The 11,200-nt window shown below is 41.2% G+C and overlaps 1 protein-coding gene across 1 annotated transcript in view; it reads right to left on the bottom strand.

Moving 5' to 3' along the window:
- The window catches only part of LOC109901171 (zinc finger protein 16-like), a 174,268-nt gene that overhangs the window by 67,781 nt on the left and 95,287 nt on the right, over nucleotides 1-11,200 (bottom strand). The window lies entirely within an intron of this gene.

Raw genomic sequence — 11,200 nt, 5'->3', positions numbered from 1 at the left:
GATTGAGTTGGAGGCGTGCATGGCCTCCAACTCAAATGGCGCCAACGGAGACGGCTGCCTCGCTTCTAGTCCTTAGGAAACTTTGCAGTATTGTTTTTTTAATGTATTATTTCTTACATTGTTAGCCCAGAAAATCTTAAGTGTTATTACGTACAGCCGGGAAGAACTATTGGATATCAGAGCAACGTCAACTAGGACCAGGAATACAACTTTCCCGAAGCAGAACCTTTGTCTGTACCACCCAGGGCATTTTAAGTGATTCCAGAGGCTGACACAAAACATAGCTGCTGGAGGTAGACGGAGCGGTCTTCTTGTCAGACTTCGGATGCGCACACCACCCACCGCTCCTGAGTATGTTACTCGCTAATGTCCTGTTTCTAGATAACAAGGTTGCCAAAATTAGGGCAAGGGTTGCTTTCCAGAAAGACATCAGGGATTGTAACATACTCTGTTTCACGGAAACATGGCTCTCTCGGGATATGCTGTCGGAGTCGGTACAGCCACCTGGATTCTTTGTGCGTTGCGCCGGCTGGAATAAACATCTCTCAGGACAGAAGAATGGCGGGGGTGTATGTTTCATGATTAATGACTCATAGTCTAATTGTAACAACATACAGGAACTCGAGTCCTTTTGTTCACCTGACCTAGAATTCCTCACAATCAAATGCCGACCATATTATCTCCCAAGGGAATTCTCCTCGGTTATTGTCACAGCCGTGTATATCCCTCCTCAAGCCGATACCACGACGGCCCTTAAGGAACTTCACTGGACTTTATGCAAACTGGAAACCATATATCCTGAGGATGAATTTATTATAGCTGGGAATTTTAACAAAGCAAATTTGACAACAAGGCTACCTAAATTCTATCAGCATATTGACTGTAGTCTACTCTAACTTCCGCGATGCATACAAGGCCTTCCCCCACCCTCCTTTCGGCAAATCTGACCACAACTCCATTTTGCTCCCCCCTTCCTAGAGGCAGGAACTCTGTCGTGGAAATTTCCTGTATTTACCAAATCATGAGAGCAAACCACACACAAGTCAGAGTTATCATAAAGTTCATCTTTAATTATATGAGCTCCATCACAACCCTGTGACTCTCAGATCAATTCAGTGTCTATCAATGAATTCTCTGAGAGTCCTTACACATTGCAACTGAGATCCTTTATAGCAAAGACACACATAGCCAGACAGCATTGGCTATAAATTATTGTTCAGCTTTGTCTCCTAAACTATGTTCTCATCTCGTTCTCAGGACCATAAAACAAATCCTCATGAACAGGCATATATCAAATACACCCCTCCTGGACAAGATCACAGAGACACAGTGACTGGCACACAGACATTGTGGAGCCAAGAGATAATTGATTTAAAAGATATGTTTACATATGAAGACAAGCTTGACCCCTCCCCTCTCTGCGGCCCAAGTAACTTACCCCATGACAGAGAACAGATAACTGCAACCAGCCAACAGTATTATACAAAAATATAATATAATATAATATATACAAGCATATAATGAAAATAAAACATCTTATCTATGTTACCCAACTAATTCTGATTATTCCCCAACAACTCAAACAGGATGTACCTGTGCTAAGGACAATTCAACGCTGGTCTGACCAATCCACGCCTCAAGATTGTTTTGATCACGCGGACTGGGACATGTTCCAGGTAGCCTCAGAGAATAATATTGACATATAGACTGATTCGTTGAGTGAGTTTATAAGGAAGTGCATAGGAGATGTTATACCTACTGTTACGGATACAAGTATCCTGTGGGTGTGTATCCTGTGTACTTTTCTCTCCTTCTCCCCTCACAGGTGAAAATCATCACTCCCCAAACAGTCACCAATCCAATCATCAATCAGAAGACACACCTCCTCCTGTTTCCTACCCTATCACAGTTCCTTTCCCTTGGTTTAAAAACCCTGTCAGTTGTTTGCTCTAGAGCTCATCTCTCTGAAAATGCCATACCTGTAGATCTCTCTGATCTCTCTGTCCAGCTCAGCCCCTTTTCCTGCTCCCCCCCCCCCATTACCGTGTGTTTTCAAATAAACCTTGAGTTTGACGGTAGATTTCAGTTGTCCTGGTTATTTCGTTCACACTTTTACTTTGTCACTATTATAATTTGACTGAGTTATGTTACGGGTCTCATTACCCCCCCCCCCCCCCCCCCCCCTTAGACTGTCAGGCCAAAAGGGATTCGTAACACCTACTGTGACTATTAAAACCTACCCTAACCAGAAACCGTGGATAGATGGCGGCATTCGTGCAGAACTGAAAGTGCAAACCACAGCATTTAACCATGGAAAGGTGACTGGGAATATGGCCGAATACAAACAGTGTAGTTATTCCCTCCAAGGCAATCAAACAAGCGAAATGTCAGTATAGAGACAAAATGGAGTCACAAATCAAAGGCTCAGACATGAGACGTATGTGGCAGGTTCTACAGATCATCTAGTTGATGACCCCTACTGTTTATTACATTACATATCAAATCTCCTATTCGTGAAATGTCTAGAATATCATTGTATACTGTAGCGTTAAGATTTCACTTCACTGGAACTAAGAGACCTAGCTTGAACCATGAAAACATCATTAATCAAACTTGGAATCGGTCAGAAAAACGCCTCCAAGGCTGAAATCTAATCTAATAATCGAACGAGCAGCATAAAAACACACGTGCCAATCGGACTGTTCAGTGGCTCATTAAACATGTAAAGTGTGTTGTACCGCAGGGCAGCTCTCTTGGCCCTCCACTCTTTATTATTTTTACTAACGACCTGCCACTGGCATTAAACAAAGCCTGTGTCTATGAACAGTACATTCGGAAAGTATTCAGACCTCTACACTTTTTCCACATTTTGTTATGTTACAGCCTTATTCTAAAATGGATTATGTAAACCATTTTCTTCATCAGTCTACACACAATATCCCATAATGACAAAGTGAAAACTGATTTTTAGATTTTTTTCAAATGTATTAAACATAAAAAGCAGATACCTTATTTACATAAGTATTCAGACACTTTGCTATGAGACTCAAAATTGAGCTCAGGTGCATCCTGTTTGTATTGATCATCCTTGATGTTTTTACAACTTGATTGGAGTCCAGCTGTGGTAAATTTAATTGATTGGACATGATTTCCATATTATCAAAGGAAATTGAAGGACTAACAGTACAGTTAGATAGCAATAAAAACGGTACCATAGGCACAGAACAAGTTAGAGGAAAAACAAAAAGAAATGTTGGAACTTATTCAAGAAAGATCCAGTGTAAAAATGCACAAAATTATTTTTCAACCTTCAACATAGAAATGCTACCAAGAATATATTTTTGTTTCAGTCTCCTCCATCTCCACTAACCGAAGCTAATTGTATGGATTATTTTTCCTATTAATAATGTCAAATTAACATCTATACAGAAAGACTAATGTGAAGGCCAAATTACAGAGGAGGAACTTCTTGATGCAATTAAAGCCTTTAAGTCTGGGAAAACTCCAGGGCTAGATGGCATACCAGTGGAAGTATACAACACTTTTTTTTTATATACTCAGAGGACCATTATTAGCATGTTTTAACCACTCCTATATAAGTGGTAGATTATCGGACACGCAACAAGGTCTGATTTCATTGTTACTGAAACAGGATCCAAGTGGTATAAATAAAGATCCAGTCCCAATAAAAAAATTGGAGGCCTCTTACACTTCAGTGTTGTGATGCAAAAATTTTAGCTAAATGCTTGGCGCATAGAATTAAAGAGGTATTGTCAGATATTATTCATCCTAATCAGACAGATTTTTTACATGGACGATACATTGGAGATAATATAAGACAAGTACTGGAAACAATAGAATACTATGAAATATCGGGGAAACTATGCCTGGTTTTCATTGCTGATTCTGAAAAGGCTTTTGATAAAGTACGACTGGAGTTTATATATAAATGCCGAGAATATTTCAAATTTGGAGAATCACTTATAAAATGGGTTAAAGTCAACCCTAGGTATAAAATAGTAAAAAATGGCTACATCTCAGAAAGTTTTAAACTGTCAAGAGGAGTAAAACAAATTATGATATTACATATTGGATCACAAAAAAATTCAACTTTTACATTTACTGTGTAGTTTACCAATAAAATAGTCTGACGCGGATGTGAACATACTCGGTATACATATCCCAAAATAAAGAAATTATCTCACTCCAATACATTTTTATAGAAAGTTAGCAAAAATAGATAAAATCTTGCTACCATAGAAAGGAAAATACCTGTTTAGTCATATCACAGTTGACCTATTTGCTTATGGTTTTGCCTACACCTAGTTACCTGCTTTTTAAATGATATGAACAAAAAAGATTCCATTTTATTTGGAATGGCAAGCCAGACAAAATTAAAAGGGCCTATTTATATAACGAATATGAATTCGGAGGGCAGAAATGATTAAATATTAAAGCATTAGACCTCTCACTAAAGGTATCAGTCATACAAAAGTTATACTTAAATCCAAAATGGTTCTCTAGTAAATTAGTAAGAATGTCTCACCCCATGTTCAAGAATGGCCTTTTTCCTTTTATTCAGATGACAACTGCTCACTTTCGGTTCTTTGAAAACGAAATCGTTTCCAAAATATCGTTATTTTTTAAACAAGAGTCGCGGATCACAATGTCTTGCTCCCAGACAAATTAAACAACTTCTTTGCTCGCTTTTAGGACAATACAGTGCCACTGACACGGCCCGCTACCAAAACCTGCGGGCTCTCCTTCACTGCAGCCAACGTGAGAAAAACATTTAAACGTGTTAACCCTCGCAAGGCTGCAGGCTCAGAAGACATCCCCAGCCGCGTCCTTAGAGCATGCGCAGACCAGCTGGCTGGTGTGTTTACGGACATATTCAATCAATCCTTATCCCAGTCTGCTGTTCCCACATGTTTCAAGAGGGCCACCATTGTTCCTGTTCCCAAGAAAGCTAAGGTAACTGAGCTAAATGACTACCGCCCCATAGCACTCACTTCCGTGCTTTGAGAGACTCGTCAAGGACCATATCACCTCCAACCTAGACCCACTCCAATTTACTTACCGCCCCAATAGGTCCACAGACGATGCCATCGTAATCACACTGCCTTAATCCATCTGGACAAGAGGAATACCTATGTAAGAATGCTGTTCTTCGACTACAGGTCAGCATTTAACACCATAGTACCCTCCAAACTCATCATTAAGCTCGAGACCCTGGGTCTCGTCCCCGCCCTGTGCAACTGGGTCCTGGACTTCCTGAGGGGCGGCCCCCAGGTGGTGAGGGTAGGTAACATCCTCAACACCGGGGCCCCACAAGGGTGTGTTCTCAGCCCTCTCCTGTACTCCCTGTTCACCCATGACTGCATGGCCATGCACGCCTCCAACTCAATCATCAAGTTTGCAGATGACACTACAGTGGTAGGCTTGATTACCAACAACGACGAGACGGTCTACAGGGAGGAGGTGAGGGCACTCGGAGTGTGGTTTCAGGAAAATAACCTCACACTCAATGTCAACAAAACAAAGGAGATGATCGTGGACTTCAGGAAACAGCAGAGGGAGCAGCCCCCTATCCACATTGATGGGACAGTAGTGGAGAAGGTGGGAAGTTTTAAGATCCTCGGCGTACACATCACGGACAAACAAATGGTCCACCCACACAGACAGCATGGTGAAGAAGGCGCAGCAACACCTCTTCAACCTCAGGAGGCTGAAGAAATTCGGCTTGTTATCAAAAACCCTCATAAACTTTTACAGATGCACAATCGAGAGCATCCTGTCGGGCTGTATCACCTCCTGGTACGGCTCCGCCCACAGCCGCAAGGCTCTCCAGAGGGTAGTGAGGTCTGCACAACGCATCACCGAGGGCAAACTACCTGCCCTCCAGGACATCTACACCACCCGATGTCACAGGAAGGCCAAAAAAATCATCAAGGACAACAACCACCCAAGCCACTGCCTGTTCACCCCGCTATCATCCAGAAGGCGAGGTCAGTACAGGAGCATCAAAGCGGGGACCGAGAGACTGAAAAACAGCTTCTATCTCAAGGCCATCCGACTGTTAAACAGCTATCACTAACATTGAGGAGCTGCTGCCAACATACTGTCTCAACTCTAGCCACTTTAATAATGGAAAAATTGATGTAATAAATGTATCACTAGCCACTTTATATAATGTTTACATACTCTACATTTACTCATCTCATATGTATATACTGTACTCTATACCATCTACTGCATCTTGCCTATACCGTTCGGCCATCACTCATTCATGTATTTTTATGTACATATTCATTCCTTTACACTTGTGTGTATAAGGTAGTTGTTGTGAAATTGTTAGATTAGATTATTTGTTAGATATTACTGCATGGTCGGAACTAGAAGCACAAGCATTTCGCTACACTCGCATTAACATCTGCTAACCATGTGTATGTGACAAATCAAATTTGATTTGATTTGAAGTTGTTTGCCATTTCAGTTTAATCCACCTGAAAAGACAGAAAAAATACAAATATAGTGGTAAAACTCAAATATTCATTTTTTCAAATATACTAATTGAAAAAATGTATTTTTTGATAAAATCTTTAAAAAGGTATACATTTTGCAAATGATATCATAAATAGGACTGGTGGAGTTATGTAACACATGCAGCTAACACAAACATATGTAAATGTCAGCTCTACCCAAAATTACAACCAACTAATCGCCTCATTACCACAAAAATGGAAGAGGCAAGTGGAAGGGGGAAAAAGTAAGGAACTTGTCTGTCAGGCCCTGTATTAAAGACCAAAAATGGTTAAAGAAAACTGTGATAAATGAAAGTATATACCAATTTAATTTAAGGACCAAAAAATTGACAGCTGTGCCATGTAAATCGCAAAATAGTTGGGAAGAGGTGTTCGATGTACCGATTCCATGGCACATGGTTTATGAATTGACACGCAAAACGATGCCAGATTCAAAACTTCAAATTTTTCAATTTAAATTATTATACAAAATTCTTGCAACCAATAGAATATTATATATATATGTGGAGGATACAATCTTCCCAGCTCTGCAGATTTTGCTGCGAGGATAATAATTTATTTTGGTACTGTCCATATGTAGCTTGTTTTTGGTCACAGGTCCAGGAATGGCTGAAGAATTGCAACATTTACCTAGAACTAACTCTGCAGATAGCAATACTGGATGATTTGAAAATTGATCAATTGATCTGAAATAATTATTATATGATTGATTTTTTAAATCTTTAATTTACAATCTGTAGAAGCTATGAAAATAAAAAGGTTCAGTACTTTTGTGAAGCATCACAGCACAGTTGAAAAATATATGGCAAATAGAAATCCAAAATGGATGGTGTTAAGAGATAGATGGGAGGGGTTGAATGGAGCTGAAGAGTGGGACTAATAACAACAAGATAACCAATGTAAAACATACAGGTCTGTAAAATAGGTTCAGAAATGTTGTTAAATCGCACAGTTAAACTGGATGGACATCGGAAATAGAGGATAGATTAAAACAAACAAAATATAACTATTGTAAAATAGATATGTATATAATATGTATAAACTGAAGGTAGAAGCCTAAGTGTTATTGTTTCTTAGTTTACTCCAATTGGGGGAGGGGTGGTAGGGTTTGCGAGGAATAATAAAGGTATAGTCTAAAAAAAAGTGTGTTACCCAAAAATATGTGGGGGATTGGAAATATTGCAGACAATTACATTGATGGAAGCAACAATCTATCCGCAATATTAAAGCTGATCCACCCCCTGAAAAAAAAAACACACACCTGTCTATATAAGGTACCACATTTGACAGTGCATGTCAGCGCAAGAACCAAGACATGAGGTCGAAGGAATAGTCCGTAGAGCTCCGAGACAGGATTGTGTTGAGGAACAGTTCTGGGGAAAGGTTCCAAAAAATGAAGGTCATTGAAGGTCCCCAAGAACCTTGGGGCCTCCATCATTCTTAAATTGAGGAAATTTGGAACCACCAAGACTATTCCTAGAGGTGGCTGCCCCGGCCAAACTGAGAAATCGGGGAGAGAGTTCTTGGTCAGAGACGTGACCAAGAATCCGATAGTCACTCTGTCAGAGCTCCAGAGTTCCTCTGTGGAGATGAGAGAACCTTCCAGAAAGACAACCATCTCTGCAGCACTCCACCAATCAGGCCTTTATGGTAGAGTGGCCAGACGGAAGCCACTCCTCAGTAAAAGGCACATGACAGCCCGCTTGGAGTTTGCCCAAAGGCACCTAAAGGACTCTCAAACCGTGAGAAAGAAGATTCTCTGGTCTGATGAAACCAAGATTGAATTCTATGGCCTGAATGCCAAGCGTCAGGTCTGGAGAAAACCTGGCACCTTCGATATGGTGAAGCATGGTGCTAGTAGCATCATGCTGTGGAGATGTTTTTCAGAGGCAGGGACTGGGAGACTAGTCATGGTCGAGGGAAAGATGACGGGGCAAAGTACTGAGAGTTCCTTGATGAAAACGTGCTTGGACCTCAGACTGGGGCGAAGGTTCACCTTCCAACAGGACAATGGCCCTAAGTACTACCAAGAAAAAGCAGGAGTGGCTTCGGGACAAGTCACTGAATGTCCTTGAGTGGCACAGCCAGAGACCGGACTTGAACCTGATGAAACATCTCTGAAGAGACATTGAAAATAGCTGTGCAGCGAAGCTCCCCATCCAACCTGACAGAACTTGAGAGGATCTGCAGAGAAGAATGGGAGAAACTCTCCAAAAACTGGTGTGCCAAGCTTGTAGCGTCATGTCCAAGAATACTCAAGGCTGTAATCGCTGCTAAAAGTGCTTCAACAAAGTACTGAGTAAAGGGTCTGAATATTTAAGTAAATGTGATATTTTTTGAGGAGACTAAATTACATGGTGTGACCTTGGAATTATAAAAATAAAATAAAAAATGTACCAGGAAAAGATTGTAAACAGTCATGGACAAAACATTAATTGAGTGGTTGTAAAGATGGGGAGAGGTCTGTCCATGATAAAGAGATGCTTGGCTTTTTTGACACCACACTCCGCAAATAAAGGCTCTAGTTTTATCTTATCTTGATTATTGCCCGGTCAGGTGCTGCAAAGGACATAGGAAAACTGAAGCTGGCCCAGAACAGAGTGGAATGTCTTGCTCGTCACTGTAATCAGAGGGCTAATATCAACACTATACATACCAGTCTCTCTTGGCTAAAAGTAGAGCAGAGATTGTTTCTTATGAAAAAAGGTGATGCAGTCAATGTGTTAAATTCCAAATTTACACACAGCTCTGACACACACACTTAGCCTACCAGACATGCCACTAGGGGACTTTTCACAGTTCCTAAATCCAGAACAAATCCAAGAAATGTACAGTATTATATATAGCCATGATTACATGGAACTCTCTTCCATCTGAAATTGCTCAAATTTACAGCAAACCTGTTTTTAAAAAACAGATTAATGAACGTCTCACGGCACAGCACCTCTCCCCTATTTGACCTAGATTTTTTGTGTGTATGTACTCATTTGTAATCTGTGTGACGTTTTAAATGTATGTAGTTCTGTCCTTGAGCTGTTCTTGACTATTAATGTTCTTATTGTATCATGTTTTGTTATGCACCCCAGGAAGAGAACCTGATGCATTTGCAATAGTTAATGGGAATCCTAATAAAATACCAATACCAATAAATCTCAAGCTACACTGGTATGATTTCTCCCCATTGTGGACCTTCCCACTGTCTAATAAGGATACTCAGGAAGGAGAAGCTCTTTTATTGCATGACATAAGTATTTGATCACCTACCAACCAGTAAGAATTCCGTCATGGATTAAAATCCTGCAGCGCACGCAAGGTCCCCCTGTTCAAGCCAGCGCATGTCCAGGCCTGTCTGTTTGCCATCTAGATGATCCAGAGGAGGAATGGGAGAAGGTCATGTGGTCTGATGAGACAAAAATAGAGCTTTTTGGTCTAAACTCCACTCGCCGTGTTTGGAGGAAGAAGAAGGATGAGTACAACCCCAAGAACACCATCCCAACCGTGAAGCATGGATGTGGAAACATCCTTCTTTGGGGATGCTTTTCTGCAAAGGGGACAGGACGACTGCACCGTATTGAGGGGAGGATGGATGGGGCCATGTATCGCAAGATCTTGGCTAACAACCTCCTTCCCTCAGTAAGAGCATTGAAGATGGGTCGTGGCTGGGTCTTTCAGCATGACAACGACCCGAAACACACAGCCAGGGCAACTAAGGAGTGGCTCCGTAAGAAGCATCTGAAGGTCCTGGAGTGGCCTAGCCAGTCTCCAGACCTGAACCCAATAGAACATCTTTGGAGGGAGCTGAAAGTCTGTATTTCCCAGCGACAGCCCGAAACCTGAAGGATCTGGAGAAGGTATGTATGGAGGAGTGGGCCAAAATCCCTGCTGCAGTGTGTGCAAACCTGGTCAAGAATTACAGGAAACATATGATCTCTGTAATTGCAAACAAAGGTTTCTGTACCAAATATTAAGCTCTGCTTTTCTGATGTATCAAATACTTATGTCATGCAATAAAATGCAAATTAATTACATAAAAATCATATAATGTGATTTTCTGGATTTTTGTTTTAGATTCCGTCTCTCACAGTTGAAGTGTACCTATGATAAAAAAATTACAGACCTCTACATGCTTTGTAAGAAGGAAAACCTGCAAAATCGGCAGTGTATCAAATACTTGTTCTCCCCACTGTATATACATAGGTATGTGGACACCCTTCAAATTAGTGGATTCGGCTTTTTCAGCCACACCCGTTGCTGACAGGTGTATAACATTGAGCACACCGACATGCAATCTCCATAGACAAACACGGGCAGTGGAATGGCCTTACTGAAGAGCTTAGTGACTTTCAACATGGCACTGTCATAGGATGCCACCTTTCCAACAAGTCAGTTTGTCAAATTTCTGCCCTGCTAGAGCTGCCCCGGTCAACTGTAAGAGCTGTTATTATGAAGTGGAAACGTCTAGGAGCAACAACGGCTCAGCCGTGAAGTGGTAGGCCACACAAGCTCACAGAAGCGGACCGCCGAGTGCTGAAGAAACTAGCATGTAAAGATAGTTTGTCCTCGGTTGCAACACTCACTATCCAGTTCCAAACTGCCTCTGAAAGCAACGTCAGCACAAGAACTGTTCGTCTGGAGCTTCATGAAATGGGTTTCCA

Source organism: Oncorhynchus kisutch, linkage group LG12, assembly GCF_002021735.2.
Source record: "Oncorhynchus kisutch isolate 150728-3 linkage group LG12, Okis_V2, whole genome shotgun sequence".
Taxonomy (NCBI): Eukaryota; Metazoa; Chordata; class Actinopteri; order Salmoniformes; family Salmonidae; genus Oncorhynchus; species Oncorhynchus kisutch.
This window is presented reverse-complemented; position numbering and strand designations above follow the sequence as displayed.